General features: G+C 42.7%; 1 protein-coding gene and 1 long non-coding RNA gene across 2 annotated transcripts in view; both read left to right on the top strand.

Moving 5' to 3' along the window:
* LOC120027978 (LIM zinc-binding domain-containing Nebulette-like) overlaps positions 1 to 15,220 on the top strand; it is an 89,765-nt gene that overhangs the window by 47,515 nt on the left and 27,030 nt on the right. The gene's annotated exons all lie outside the window — the stretch shown is intronic.
* LOC120027979 lies at positions 390 to 14,124 on the top strand. Its single transcript, XR_005473362.1, has 9 exons — positions 390 to 1,068; positions 3,516 to 3,613; positions 5,022 to 5,132; positions 5,586 to 5,705; positions 5,913 to 6,019; positions 8,154 to 8,264; positions 12,493 to 12,603; positions 13,213 to 13,386; positions 13,642 to 14,124. It is a non-coding gene; the product is annotated as an uncharacterized LOC120027979 (long non-coding RNA).

Genomic DNA, 15,220 nt, shown 5'->3' with positions numbered 1-15,220 from the left:
GTGAGCTGAGATAAGGCAGGGCTTTACCTAGCAAAGACTTATAGATGACCTGGAGCCAGTGGGTTTGGCGATGAATATGTAGCGAGGGCCAGCCAACGAGAGCATACAGGTCGCAGTGGTGGGTGGTATATGGGGCTTTGGTGACAAAACGGATGGCACTGTGATAGACTACATCAAATTTGCTGAGTAGAGTGTTGGAGGCTATTTTGTAAATGACATCACCGAAGTCAAGGATCGGTAGGATAGTCAGTTTTACGAGGGTATGTTTGGCAGCATGAGTGAAGGAGGCTTTGAAGGAGGCTCTTAGGCTGGTCACGTCCATCACCTGCCTCAAAACCACCGCTTTTGTGTGTTTTACTTTGTTTTCAGTCACCTGGATGGAAGGTACGTCGGAGGAAACGGTCACCTTGATGGAAGGAATGTGAGAGGATCGATCACCTTGATGGAAGGAATGTGAGAGGAACGATCACCTTGATGGAAGGAATGTGAGAGGATCGATCACCTTGATGGAAGGAATGTGAGAGGAACGATCACCTTGATGGAAGGTACGTCGGAGGAAACGACCACCTTGATGGAAGGAATGTGAGAGGAACGATCACCTTGATGGAAGGTACGTCGGAGGAAACGACCATCTTGATGGAAGGAATGTGAGAGGAACGATCACCTTGATGGAAGGAATGTGAGAGGATCGATCACCGTGATGGAAGGTACGTCGGAGGAAACGACCACCTTGATGGAAGGAATGTGAGAGGAACGATCACCGTGATGGAAGGAATGTGAGAGGATCGATCACCGTGATGGAAGGAATGTGAGAGGATCGATCACCGTGATGGAAGGTACGTCGGAGGAAACGACCACCTTGATGGAAGGAATGTGAGAGGAACGATCACCTTGATGGAAGGAACGTCAGAGGAAACGACCACCTTGATGGAAGGAACGTCTGAGGAAATGGTCACCTTGATGGAAGGAATGTTGAAGGAAATGGTCACTTTGATGGAAGGAACGTCTGAGTAAACGGTCACCTGGATGGAAGGAACGTTGGAGGAAACATTGTCGGGAGATGCAGCGGTGAGTGAATGTGGCGCAGGTGGTGAAGCTGAGGTGAGAACGCCGGCTGGCATTGCCCTGGCCTGTGTGTCTTTCTGATGAAGCTGCGGGGGGAATTATACCTTCTGTAGCTAAGTGCTTTGTTTTCCTGTCAGGCCTCGGTTGCTAAGCACGTCTTGCGCAGACCCAGTGTGTACGTCTCCAGGAGGTGCAGTGTTCTGACAAGCGACATAAGTAGGATTCCTCCTCTGTGTTCTGATGTATCCTGTTGTTGTTGTAGGAGTCCTCCTCTGTGTTCTCTGATATATCCTGTTGTTGTTGTGGGAGGCTGTGGCAGGATTCACTGCAGTGTCCAGTAATGAGATGTAGCCACCTGTAAAGGGTTTGGAGGAAAGCCCTTGAGGGATTTAGTCATGCCTACACCTCAGCACCACAGATGAAGAGGCGTGTGGCCTAATCTGGGGATAATTCATCTGGACTGAAATGAGAGTGTGAGCCCTATTTTGTGCTCAACACCACTAGGAGAGAGAGTTTATATTGGAAGGTAAACTCAAAGAGAGGTGGGTTTGGAGGCTGAAGGGGTCCTAAAATGTACACTGTAGGCAATACAGCCCACTGGACACAGACGTAATTTCAACATCTAGTTTAGATTAGCATTTGGTTCAGTTGTCAACTAATGTGAACCAAAAATTATGGAGACGGCTACTTTGGTGCGCTCATACAGGAGTAGTAAAGGCCCAGTGCACTACTTTTGTGAAGAATAAAAAAATGTAACATTCTGATTTATCAGGGGGTGCTCCAGTACCCTCAGCACCCCTACGTGGAAACGACGTTGATTCAACCAGTGTTTGCTCAGTGGTAGAGGACTGTCTCTTCTATAACTAGAGAGCAAATGGGAACAAAACGAGCATAGAAATGTGTAGATTAGATCATAATTCCGTCCCTCTACTCCAACTCAGAAGGTAATTTTAGAGTAACCATGGTGATACGATGCTTTAAATGATTTATGTTCTTTATGGCTGTCAAAGTGAAGGAGGGTGTGCTTCCCTCCCATTAAATAAGAAGAACGAGATGTAGAGAAGTATAACGTAGGCGGTTATTTTGGATTTCAGTTGCTTATCATTTAGAAGTCCCCACCCCCTCATTTTGCCTCTTACCTTATTGAGAAAAAAGTGAGGGGGGGGGGGGGGTGGGCAGGATGGTTAGAAAGGTTTTCAAATGGCCATTTGAATATTTCCTCGTTGTCTCTCAACATAATAAACCAATTAGTTTGCAACATGAATCTGCATAATTACAAAGTGTCCATCTGTGATGCAGAACAATTCCGACATGTCTCAACGTGCTCCCTAATTAAGACACACACAACTAAGTGGAGATAAAACTTTTAGCACCTGCTGGCCATAAAATGTAACACCAGAGTGGAGGCACTCTGGCTTTTTGAATACTTTTGGCAGGAAGAAAGACATTGTTGCAGGACATAAAGGATTAACACTATATTACTTCAGCGTAGCTTTCTTCTGCTGCATGTTCAAGAGGGGTCTCTTTTCCTCTCTTCAGCTTCTGAGTTCCCTAGTTGAATAAATGGAAAGGCCATCTCTATTCCCCCTGTTCTGGAGACTTTTACTGTGCCAACTAATGATGCTGACAAAATGCCACGGGTCAAATACTGTATATGCCCCCATTGTAATGCAATGCCAGTGGTTGGCATTAGTGTCCATATGGAAAAGCACTGATAAGCAGTATCAGCCCAAGGAACAATTGGCTAGCTGAGCTTTTGTCCCCTTTATGCTATAGCTACAATATACACTGTAACACAACCAGTACAGTCTGACAATGTGCCAAGCAGACCCATACGCTTAAATGACTGTATTCATTAATAATTAGCTCTTAGTGTGCGGTCACCTATAGAAATTGCCTTATTAGTAATTTGTCATTACCTAATTAGCTTGCGATAAGCTTATCTGGAACCATTATGAAGCCAGACATATCAGCTGACACAGTCCAGGTGTTTAACTGTTTGCAGACTGTAGCTACACTATGTGCTTTGTTCTTCTGTCAGGCCTCGGCTGCTTAAGCCCGCCTTGCCCAAACCTGTCTTTGCCAGTAGGTGCAGTGTTCTGGTAAGTGGCGTAAGTAAGATTTATCCTCTGTGTTCTCTGATGCATACATCCTGTTGTTATTGTGGGAGGTTGTGGCAGGTTTCACTGCAGTGTCCAGTAATGGCTTGTACCTGTAATGGCCAGTAATGGCTTCCACCTGTAAAGGGTTAGGAGAAAAGCAGCCTTTCTTCAGGCCTGATATAGATATCTCTTATGTTGAAAACAATATGTTTGTATCGACCAGCATTTTACTGTTTGTCATGACACCATGTTATTAAAATAACGTTGTCCATCGAATTAGGTGGGTGGTGGTGGGCTCAAGAAAGACAAAATAACAAAACATAACACCTCTCTCCTGCTATCCTGTAGGTACAAGGAGGTTTATGAGAAATCCAAAGGCCCAGAACCTCTTCATACCCGATGTAGAGTTGCAGCATTCCAAGAACATCCGCGCGTTCATCTCTGAGGTGAGTTGGCATAATTCTCAGCTGTCTCTCTCTCTGTCTCTCTCTCTCTGTCTCTCTCACTCTCCCTCTCCCCTCTTCCTGGCACATTGTTACCTTGGCAAGCAACAAAGACACAATACATTTCTCAGCATAACAAAGGTACAGTCGTCCTTCTGAGCTGCAGTACAGGAATGAAACTGCTCAGGGATGTCACCATGAGGCCGATGGTGATTTTGAAACAGCTACAGAGTTCAATGGCTGTGATGGGAGAAAAACTGAGGATGGATCAACAACATTGTAGTTACTCCACATTACTAACCTAAATGACAGTGAAAAGAACAGTGGAATAAAAATATTCCAAAACATGCATCCTGTATGCAAAAAGGCACTAAAGTTACACTACAAGGAAACACGGCAAAGGAATAAACCTTTTGGCCTAAATGCAAAGCCTTATGGTTGGGTCAAATCAACACAACACATCACTGAGTAACTGCCTCCTTATTTTCAAGCGTGGTGGTGACTGCATCATGGAATGGGTATGCTTGTTATCGGCAAAGACTGTGGAGTTTTCAGGATAAAAAGAAACGGGATGGAGCTAAGCACAGGAAAAATCCTAGAGGAAAACCTGGTTCAGTCTGCTTTACACCAGACACTGGTTGGGGAATTCACCTTTCAGCAGGACAATAACCTACAACACAAGGCCAAATCTACACTGGAGTTGCTTACCAAGAAGATAGTGAATGTTCCTAAGTGGCCAAGTCACAGTTTTGACTTAAATCTGCTTGAATATCCATGGAAACACTTGAAAATTGCTGTCTAGCCATGATCCGCAACACCTTGACAGAGCTTGAAGCATTCTGAAAAGAATAATGGCAAATATTGCATAATCCAGGTGTGCGAGGCTCTTAGAGACTTACCCAAGTAGACTCACAGCTGTAATTTCTAACATGTATTGATTCAGGGGGGTGAATACTTATCTAATCAATGTATATCAAGGTATAATTAATTCGTAAGAAATGTTAGAATGTTTTTGACATTTTGACATTACAGATTATTTTGTGTAGATCGTTGACAAAAAATGACAGAATCGCAATTTTGTAACAAAATACTTATGATACCCACTGTAATTCAGAGGAAACACTTCCAGTTACTGACAAATACATTCATTACATCAGTATTAAACGTCAGTGTACCTGTCCATCTAATGGAATAAAGCCTGAGCTTTCTAAGATGAAGCAAATCTCTGCCTGTGTTATCTGACTGATCCAAAGCTTTTTTACCATGAATTAGTCCACTATTAGAAGTTTATTTGGGTATGCCTTATTTTTGGATTCCTCTCTCTGTTGTTGAGCAGCACCCCTCCTATTCTCCTTTGTTTGCTGAAGCACGGAGGCCGACCTCAACTCACATCCATTTCTTTGCTTTACAGTTCAAGTACAAAGGTGAGAAAGTCTCCTCTGGTTCGGCTTACTCTCAACTCCCTGAGACGATGGAGACGGAGACAGAGAGAGCTCGAGCGCTCACAGAGACGCAGAGCAAGGTGAGCGATAATTTTCCTCAGGGACATGAATATTAATGCTAATGGGAACATTGCAAGTTTTATATGACTAGTTATAAAATCTTTATGAATATATGACAGTATCCCCAAACACGCTAGACACGACTTCATGGTGTCATTTTTGATAGTATAATTAAGCAATAAGGCCCAAGGAGGTGTCGTATATGGTCAATATAGCACAGCTAAGGCCTGTTCTTATGCACGACGCGATGCGGAGTGCCTGGACACAGCCCTTAGCCGTGGTATTTTGGCCATATATCACAAACCCCCAAGGAGCCTTATTGCTATTATAAACGTTTTGTCATACACGTGGTACACGGTCAGATATACCATGATCTTTCAGCCATTCAGAATTCAGGGCTTGAACCACCCAGTTTATAATATTAAGTGTCCAAATCCATAATGTATTCATTGTCTTTTCTTCTACCCTCCAAGTACAAAGAGAGCGGGAAGAAAAATATCTCCCAAATCATCTATCTGGTCTAGCTGATACCATGGATACCCAATCTGTCAGAAATGTGTCTGAACTGCAAAGTCAGGTGAAAAGAGCAGCAGGTATGCCATTCTCTTTTGGGGGATAGTTCACCCACAGTTCACATAGATTTTCTTACTTTAATGACAATGTTAGCGAGACAAGCAGCTTACAGATTTTACACTGTTAAGATGTTTACACCTTTGATACGGACTGAAGTCGATCATAGTTTATGTAACTTATCTGTGTTGGTTTGAATCTCTACATTGGTTTCAATAATTGTCTTTCAGACGAAGTACAAGAAGGCAGTGGAGAAGAAGGCAAGGTCTCTCTACTCTGTGATGCGAGAGACTCTGGAGACCCAACATGCCAAGCGGTCTCCCAGCTCCAGATCCAGGTACAATACAGTAGCCCTACAGCGTTGACCACCACTCATCACACTTAAAGGACATCTCTGTTTCATCAGTAGCACCGCTAATGAAATAAGAGCTTAGGCGTGAACCCTAACTTCTACTTATTTTCTGTAGTCATGCATTGATGTCAACAGCTACTGTACAGCCGTGGCCAAAAGTTTTGAGAATGACACAAATATAAATTTCCACAAAGTTTTCTGCTTCAGTGTCTTTAGATATTTTTGTCAGACGTTACTATGGAATACTGAAGTATAATTACAAGCATTTCATAAGCGTCAAAGGCTTTTATTGACATGAAGTTGATGCAAAGAGTCAATATTTGCAGTGTTGACCCTTCTTTTTCAAGACCTCTGCAATCCGCCCTGGCTTGCTGTCAATTAACTTCTAGGCCACATCCTGACCGATGGCAGCCCATTCTTGCATAATCAATGCTTGGAGTTTGTCAGAATTTGTGGGTTTTTGTTTGTCCACCCGCCTCTTGAGAATTGACCACAAGTTCTCAATGAGATTAAGGTCTGGGGAGTTTCCTGGCCATGGACCCAAAATACCGATGTTTTGTTCCCCGAGCCACTTAATTATCACTTTTGCCTTATGGCAAGGTGCTCCATCATGCTGGAAAAGGCATTGTTCGTCACCAAACTTCCTGGATGGCTGGGAGGAGTTGCTCTCGGAGGATGTGTTGGTACCATTCTTTATTCATGGCTGTGTTCTTAGGCAAAAGTGTGAGTGAGCTCACTCCCTTGGCTGAGAAGCAACCCCACACATGAATGGTCTCAGGATGCTTTACTGTTGGCATGACACAGGACTGATGGTAGTGCTCACCTTGTCTTCTCCGGACAAGCTTTTTTCCGGATGCCCCAAACAATCGGAAAGGGGATTCATCAGAGAAAATGACTTTACCCCAGTCCTCAGCAGTCCAATCCCTGTACCTTTTGCAGAATATCAGTCTGTCCCTGATGTTTTTCCTGGAGAGAAGTGGCTTCTTTGCTTCCCTTCTTGACACCAGGCCATCCTCCAAAAGTCTTCGCCTCACTGTGCATGCAGATGCACTCACACATGCATGCTGCCATTCCTGAGCAAGCTCTGTACTGGTGGTGCCCCGATCCCGCAGCTGAATCAACTTTAGGAGACGGTCCTGGCGCTTGCTGGACTTTCTTGGGCACCCTGAAGCCTTCTTCACAACAATTGAACCGCTCTCCTTGAAGTTCTTGATGATCCGATAATTGGTTGATTTAGGCGCAATCTTACTGGCAGCAATATCCTTGCCTGTGAAGCCCTTTTTGTGCAAAGCAATGATGACGGCACGTGTTTCCTTGCAGGTAAGCATGGCTGACAGAGGAAGAACAATGATTCCAAGCACCACCCTCCTTTTGAAGCTTCCAGTCTGTTATTCGAACTCAATCAGCATGACAGAGTGATCTCCAGCCTTGTCCTCGTCAACACTCACACCTGTGTTAACGAGAGAATCACTGACATGATGTCAGCTGGTCCTTTTGCGGCAGGGCTGAAATGCAGTGGAAATGTTTTTGGGGGATTCAGTTCATTTGCATGGCAAAGAGGGACTTTTCAATTAATTGCAATTCATCTGATCACTCTTCATAACATTCTGGAGTAAATGCAAATTGCCATCATACAAACTGAGGCAGCAGACTTTGTGAAAATTAATATTTGTGTCATTCTCAAAACTTTGGGCCACGACTGTAGGTTTCCATCCAATTGGTGACAGATTTTCATGCGAATATTCAAAAATCTGCATAAAACAATATGCACATTTTCCCACCAGAGATGTATTTCCAGCAAACGGATTTGTTGCGGCTAAAAGGCTGTGCGTGATGACGTAGTGCACATAAAAATTACTTTTGTGGTTAAATTCTATCGAATAAAAAATGCAAGTTAAATGGATTTCCATCGCATTTTCAACTCTACTGGTTTTGTCTCTCTCTCTGTGTGTGTGTGTGTGTGTGTGTGTGTGTGTGTGTGTGTGTGTGTGTGTGTGTGTGTGTGTGTGTGTGTGTGTGTGTGTGTGTGTGTGTGTGTGTGTGTGTGTGTGTGTGTGTGTGTGGGTGGGTGGGTGGGTGGGTGGGTGGGTGGGTGGGTGGGTGGGCGGGCGGGCGGCAGGCCAAGTACAAGGAGGCAGGGAAGCAGCAGTTCTCCACTTCTCTCTACTCAAAGCTTCCAGAGACTTTGGAGACTCAGCACGCCAAAGAGGCCTCCCAGCTACAGAGTGTGGTGAGTCTCACACACACACACACACACAGTCAGGAATAACGGGATCTGTTTTCATATAATGTGTATTCGTAAGGTATTCAGACCCCTTTTTGTCACGCCCTGACCTTAGAGATCCTTTTTATGTTTCTATTTTGGTTGGTCAGTGAGTTGGGTTGGGCATTCTATGTTTTGTTCTATGTTGTCCGTTTCTATGTGTTTGGCCTGGTATGGTTCCCAATCAGAGGCAGCTGTCAATCGTTGTCTCTGATTGAGAACCATACTTAGGTATCCTGTTCCCACTTGTGTTGGTGGGTAGTTGTTTTCTGTTTTGTGTATTGCACCTTGCAGAACTGTTCATTTGTCGTTTTGTTGTTTTTGTTCAAGTGTTTTGTATTTATTAAAAGTAATATGGACACTTACCACGCTGCACCTTGGTCCTCTTCTCCTTCTCCCGACGACATTCGTTACACTTTTCCACATTTTGTTACGTTACAGCCTTATTCTAAAATGTATTACAAAAATAATAGATGCATCCTGTTTCCAGAGATCATCCTTGAGATGTTTCTACGATTTGATTGGAGTCCATCTGTGGTAAATTCAATTGATTGGACATGATTTGGAAAGGCTCACACCTGTCTATATAAGGTCCCAGAGTTGACAGTGCATGTCAGAGCAAGAACCAAGCCATGAAGTCGAAGGAATTTTCCCTAGCGCTCCAAGACATGATTGTGTCGAGGCACAGATCTGGGGAAGGGTACCAAAACATTTCTGCAGCATTGAAGGTCCCCAAGAACACAGTGACCTCCATCAGGTTTGGAACCACAAAGACTCTTCCTAGAGCTGGCCGCCCGGCCAAACTGAGCAATCGGGGGAGAAGGCCTTAGTCAGGGAACCCGATGGTCACTCTGACAGAGCTCTAGAGTTCATCTGTGGTGATGGGAAAACCTTCCAGAAGGACAACCATCTCTGCAGCACTCCACCAATCTGGCCTTTATGGTAGAGTGTGCAGACATAAGCCACGCCTCAGTAAAAGGTACATGACAGCCCGCTTAGAGTTTGCCAAAAGGCATCTAAAGACTCTCAGACCATGAGAAACAAGATTCTCTGGACTGATGAAACCAAGATTGAACTCTTTGGCCTGAATGCCAAGCGTCACGTCTGGAGGAAACCTGGCACCATCCCTATGGTGAAGCATGGTGGTGGCAGCATCATGCTTTGGGGATGTTTTTCAGCGTCAGGGACTCAGAGACTAGTCAGGATCGAGGGAAAGATGAACGGAGCAAAGTACAGAGAGATTCTTGATGAAAACCTGCTCCAGAGCGCTCAGGACCTCAGACTGGGGCGAAGGTTCACCTTCCAATAGGACAGCGACCCTAAGCATACAGCCAAGACAATGCAGGAGTGGCTTCAGGACAAGTCTCTGAATGTCCTTGAGTGGCCCAGTCAGATCCCGGACTTGAATCCGATCTCTGGAGAGACCTGAAAATAGCTGTACAGCAACGCTCCCCATCCAACCTGACAGAGCTTGAGAGGATCTGCAAAGAAGAATGTGAGAAACTCCCCAAAAACAGGTGTGCCAAGCTTGTAGTATCATACCCAAGAAGACTCGAGTCTGTAATCGCTGCCAGAGGTGCTTTAGCAAAGTACTGAGTTAAGGGTCTGAATACTTATGTAAATGGGATATTTCAGTTTTTATTTTTTTTTATAAATTAGCAAACATTTCTAAAAAACTGTTTTTGCTTTGTCATTATGGAGTTTTGTGTGTAAATTGATGAGGGGGGGAAAACAATTTAATCCATTTTAGAATAAGGCTGTAACCTAACAAAATGTGGAAAAAGTCAAGGGGTCTGAATACTTTCTGAAGGCCCTGTACTTTACATGCTACCAGGGCTTTTTTGCATCATGTCTTATTTTGGCTGATGATATGATTTTACAACATTCAGTACTGCTTAACATTTTTGGACACACTAGTTTTCTTTTGTTCTGTTTTCAGAATAAGTATAAAGAGGGATGCAAAAATAAGATTTAACCCTCGCTGTATTCTCAACTTCCTGACACAATAGGCTTATTTTCACCAATGCAATCCATATCATCATGTGATTACATCACCTAAAGGTATAAATGTAATGCCTTTTTTTTACATCCATCAGAAGAAGTATTAAGAAGACGGGAAAAATACTCTTTCCACAAGTGTTTATTCTCAACTAGCATTAGCAAACTAATGTAGGTCAGTGTAAGGTCAGTGTAATGTCAGTTTTCATAAGCTGACATCAACTGTCATGACTGTTAATAACATCTATTATGTCATGCTTGTGACAATGTTATGTAGCTCATGACGGATGGTCTACGTAAAATGTAACCAACTTTTTCAAGATTTGAATGGGATATTTTCAGGGAAAATGTCACGATGTAGCAGACCTTGGAAACAAAACAAACTTAACTTTGTGTTTTAGAAAAAGTATAAGGAGGCAGTAGAGAATGTCACGTTCTGACCATAGTTCTTTTGTATTTTCTTTGTTTTAGTGTGGTCAGGGCGTGAGTTGGGTGGGTTATCTATGTTTTGTGTTTCTATGTTGGGTTTGTCGTTTGGCCTGATATGGTTCTCAATCAGAGGCAGGTATTTGTCATTGTCTCTGATTGGGAACCATATTTAGGTAGCCTGTTTTGTCTTTTGGTTTGTGGGTGTTTGTCTTCCGTGTCAGTGTTTGTCGCCACACGGTACTGTTTCGTTTGTTCATCGTTTATTGTTTTGTGTACATGTGGATGTATTTCAAGGCCTACCTTCAAACTCAGTGCCTCTTTGCTTGACATCATGGGAAAATCAATTGTAGACTTCCACAAGTCTGGTTCATCGTTGGGAGCAATTTCCAAACGCCTGAAGGTACCACGTCCATCTGTACAAACAATAGTATGCAAGTATAAACACCATGGGACCACGCAGCCGTCATACCGCTCAGGAAGGAGACACGTTCTGTCTCCTAGAGATGAACGTACTTTGGTGCGAAAAGTGCAAATCAATCCCAGAACAACAGCAAAGGACCTTGAGAAGATGCTGGAGGAAACAGGTACAAAAGTATCTATATCCACAGTAAAATGAGTCCTATATCGACATAACCTGAAAGGCTGCTCAGCAAGGAAGTACCCACTGCTCCAAAACCGCCATAAAAAGACAGACTACGGTTTGCAACTGCACATGGGGACAAAGATCGTACTTTTTGGACAAATGTCCTCTGGTCTGATGAAACAAAAATAGAACTGTTTGGCCATAATGACCATCGTTATGTTTGGAGGAAAAAGGGGGAGGCTTGCAAGCCGAAGAACACCATCCCAACCTTGAAGCACAGGGGTGGCAGCATCATGTTGTGGAGGTGCTTTGCTGCAGGAGGGACTGGTGCACTTCACAAAATAGATGGCATCATGAGGATGGAAAATTATGTGGATATATTGAAGCTGACATGAGTCAGGAAGTTAAAACTTGGTCGCAAATGGGTCTTCCAAATGGACAATGACCCCAAGCATACTTCCAAAGTTGTGACAAAATGGCTTAAGGACATCAAAGTCAAGGTATTGGAGTGGGCATCACAAAGCCCTGACCTCACACTTATAGAACATTTGTGGGCAGAACTGAAAAAGCATATGCAAGCAAGGAGGCCTACAAGCCTGATTCGGTTACACCAGCTCTGTCAGGAAGAGTGGGCCAAAATTCACCCAACTTATTGTGGGAAGCTTGTAGAAACGTTTGACCCAAGTTAAGCAATTTAAAGGCAATGTTACACTCAATTAGTATTTGGTATGTAAACTTCTGACCCACTGGGAATGTGATGACAGAAATAAAAGCTGAAATAAATCATTCTAACTACTATTATTCGGACATTTCACATTCTTAAAATAAAGTGGTGATCCTAACTGACCTAAGACAGGGAGTTTTTACTTGGATTAAATGTCAGGAATTGTGAAAAACTGAGTTTAAATGTATTTGGCTAAGGTGTATGTAAACTTACGACTTCAACTGTGATTCATATACAGTATACTGTGATATGGAGTGTACAAATATGGTTTAAATATAGTTTATTACACTGATACAGTATTCCATACATTAATACGTTATGCCTCATATAGATCTATTCAGCTTATGAGGTAACCTTTAGTATCTTTTAGAATAAATGGATTCCTTTTCCCACTAAGGTGTTGTGCCAACGCCTGTGTTTGATGAATGTAATCACCATAGATGTTGTTGTTCCTTCTCTAGCTGAAATACAAGCAAGGTGGCTAAAAGGATACCTCCAGTTCTCTGTACTCCCTGCTTCCAGAAACGACAGAGATCCAGCTAGCCAAAGAGCACCAGGATATTAACAGTGAGGTAAGGCATCATGACAAATTTATGCCACCAAACCTTTTGTAAAAAATGACCATTTAAAAGACACATTACCTGGATCCACAGAAATCAAAGAGATGTCCTTTTCAGGTGAAATACACAGAGGACGGTAAAAAAAAGCTTTCCAGTAACCTTTATTCCTTGCTGCCAGAAACAGCGAACACACAATTTGCCAAGCAAGCAGCAATCAGAATTCTGAAGTGAGGTGTTCTGCTCAGATTAATTTAGTTTGACTTTGACCGGTCTACAGTATACCTGTTCCACACTTTGTCTGTGTCATAAAGTACTCCATCTACTGTATAGCTCAAACAATATCTCATTATGTTGACATCTGTGTGTGTGTGTGTGCGTGTGCGTGTGTGTCAGGAGGTTGGTGGCACCTTAATTAGGGAGGAAGGGCTTGAGATAATGACTGGAGCAGAATGGTGGAATGGTATCAAATACATTAAACATGGTTTCCATGTGTATGATGCCATTCCATTTGCTCCGTTCCAGCCATTATTATGAGCCGTCCTCCCCTGAGCAGCCTCCACTGGTGTGTGTAGTTATTCATTTTGAATATGTTACTATTGGAATAATTTGTCTCTGTTTCAGTTCACTCATCTTGATTTTCATATTGAAAAAATACTTAATTTTGTGGGGTTTTTTGCTAAATTTGAGCAAAATGACAAAAGTGACACGCAGGAACTGTCCATCTGCTTGTACACACAACTCCCTGAAACCATGGAGACCAAGTTTGCTGAAGAAATGTCTCAAGAAATGTCTCAGGTGGGGCTCACATGTTTTTTCTACTAACTGTGTGATGACAAACCAGCAGCTTCACTCTCACTACTCCTACATGGTATCACAGCAGATTACTTTGAAATGCATGACTTTCAAATGCATTCAGCAAGTTGTTGACTAACTTTGGAGGACAATTTTAGTAAGCGTATTTTATTTCAGAAGTTGCATGTAAATGTTGAAATAAGAAATGATCTGTTGCCTAATATATGAGATAATATCATGTTGTGTTTTGTCTTTTAGGGAAGAAACAGGCTTCAGATTCTCTGGACTCCACCTCAAAACTATGGAGACCCAGCACACCGAAGAGGCTTCCCAGCTACAGAGTGAGACAGCAGGGGCGGACTGAGACCAGAAATTGTCCCTGGCATTTCTAACCCACCGGACCATTTTTTCCCCTTAAGGCCCCAATTATTAACCAAATTATTATCATTTTGCGCAAAGAAACAACAACTTAGACAGGCCCACTGGGCTAGAAAAGAACCGGCCAGTCCACCCCTGTGAGGTAAAGTAAAGACCAAATGTGCCCTATGCTATATTCCACCAATTCTAAGATACACATAAAGGCAGTGTTTTTAACCATACACATTTAGAAATAAATGCTGTGATAAGTATTTTCAGTGAAAATATCATCCTAGGGCTTATTGAGTTTTCCAATTTGTCTTCTTTCCATAACAAGTACAAGGAGAATGTGAAACTGGCTTAATACTGTTGTCTGTACGCTCAACTCCCCCACACTACAGAGACCCAGTTTGCTGACTTAGTCTCTGACCTACAGAGCGAGGTAAATAACTTTCAGTGGTGGAAAAAGTACCCAATTGTCATAGTTGAGTAAAAATAAAGATACCTTCATAGAAAAAAAAGTGAAAAAAAGTGAAAGTCACCCAGTAAAATACAACTTGAGTAAAAGTATTTGGTTTAAAATATACTTAAGTACAAAAGTATAAGTAGAAATGATTTCAGATTCCTTATATTAAACAAACAAGATGGCACCATGTTCTTGTTTTTTTAATTTACGTATAGCCAGGTGCACACTCCCAACACTCAGACATCATTTACAAATGAATCATGTGTGTTTAGTGAGACCGCCAGATCCGTGGTCAGTAGGGATGACCAGGGATGTTCTCTTGATAAGTGCGTGAATTGGACCATTTCCTGTCCTGCTAAGCATTCGAAATTTAACGAGTAATTTTGGGTGTCAGGGAAAAAGTACATTATTTTCTTTAAGATCATAGTGAAGTAAAAGTTGTCAAAAATATAAATAGTTAAGTAAAGTACAGATACCCCTCAAAACTGCTTAATGTGGTACTTTAAAGTATTTTTACCTAAGTACTTTATACCTCTGATAACTTTCACCCAAAGTTTCTGGTAACACTAGATACAGAGAAAGTTATTATTATTGATTGTATTATTAATTATTTCTAAGGCACCCCCAATACTACCTGACTAATAACACTCTCTATAGCTCCAAAGTGTCTAAATCCAAAAGTCAATCTGAGTCCAATATTTCTATATGTACCTAAATATCATAAAGTCTGAGGCACCTGCTAAATTAGGATAGCACAGCTATGTGATGGATCAGTGCTCTTACAGCAGTCCAGGTGGAATTCCCTGTAATATGAGTGGAACACGAACACACACAAACAGATTGGACAGGGGAGTGGGTATCAGGGTGCCCAGCCAGGCGTGAGGCTGAGGGGAACAGCTGTGATGTCTACTGCCCTGTAGGCACAGCCACTGACCCAGTCCCAGAAACACCCCCTGACTGGCTCAGTCTGCTCTCTGTCTGTCTGCTCTAGGTCTCAGTCTGCTCTCAATCACT

The sequence above is a fragment of the Salvelinus namaycush genome, chromosome 33 (genome assembly GCF_016432855.1).
Source record: "Salvelinus namaycush isolate Seneca chromosome 33, SaNama_1.0, whole genome shotgun sequence".
NCBI lineage: Eukaryota > Metazoa > Chordata > Actinopteri > Salmoniformes > Salmonidae > Salvelinus > Salvelinus namaycush.
This window is presented reverse-complemented; position numbering and strand designations above follow the sequence as displayed.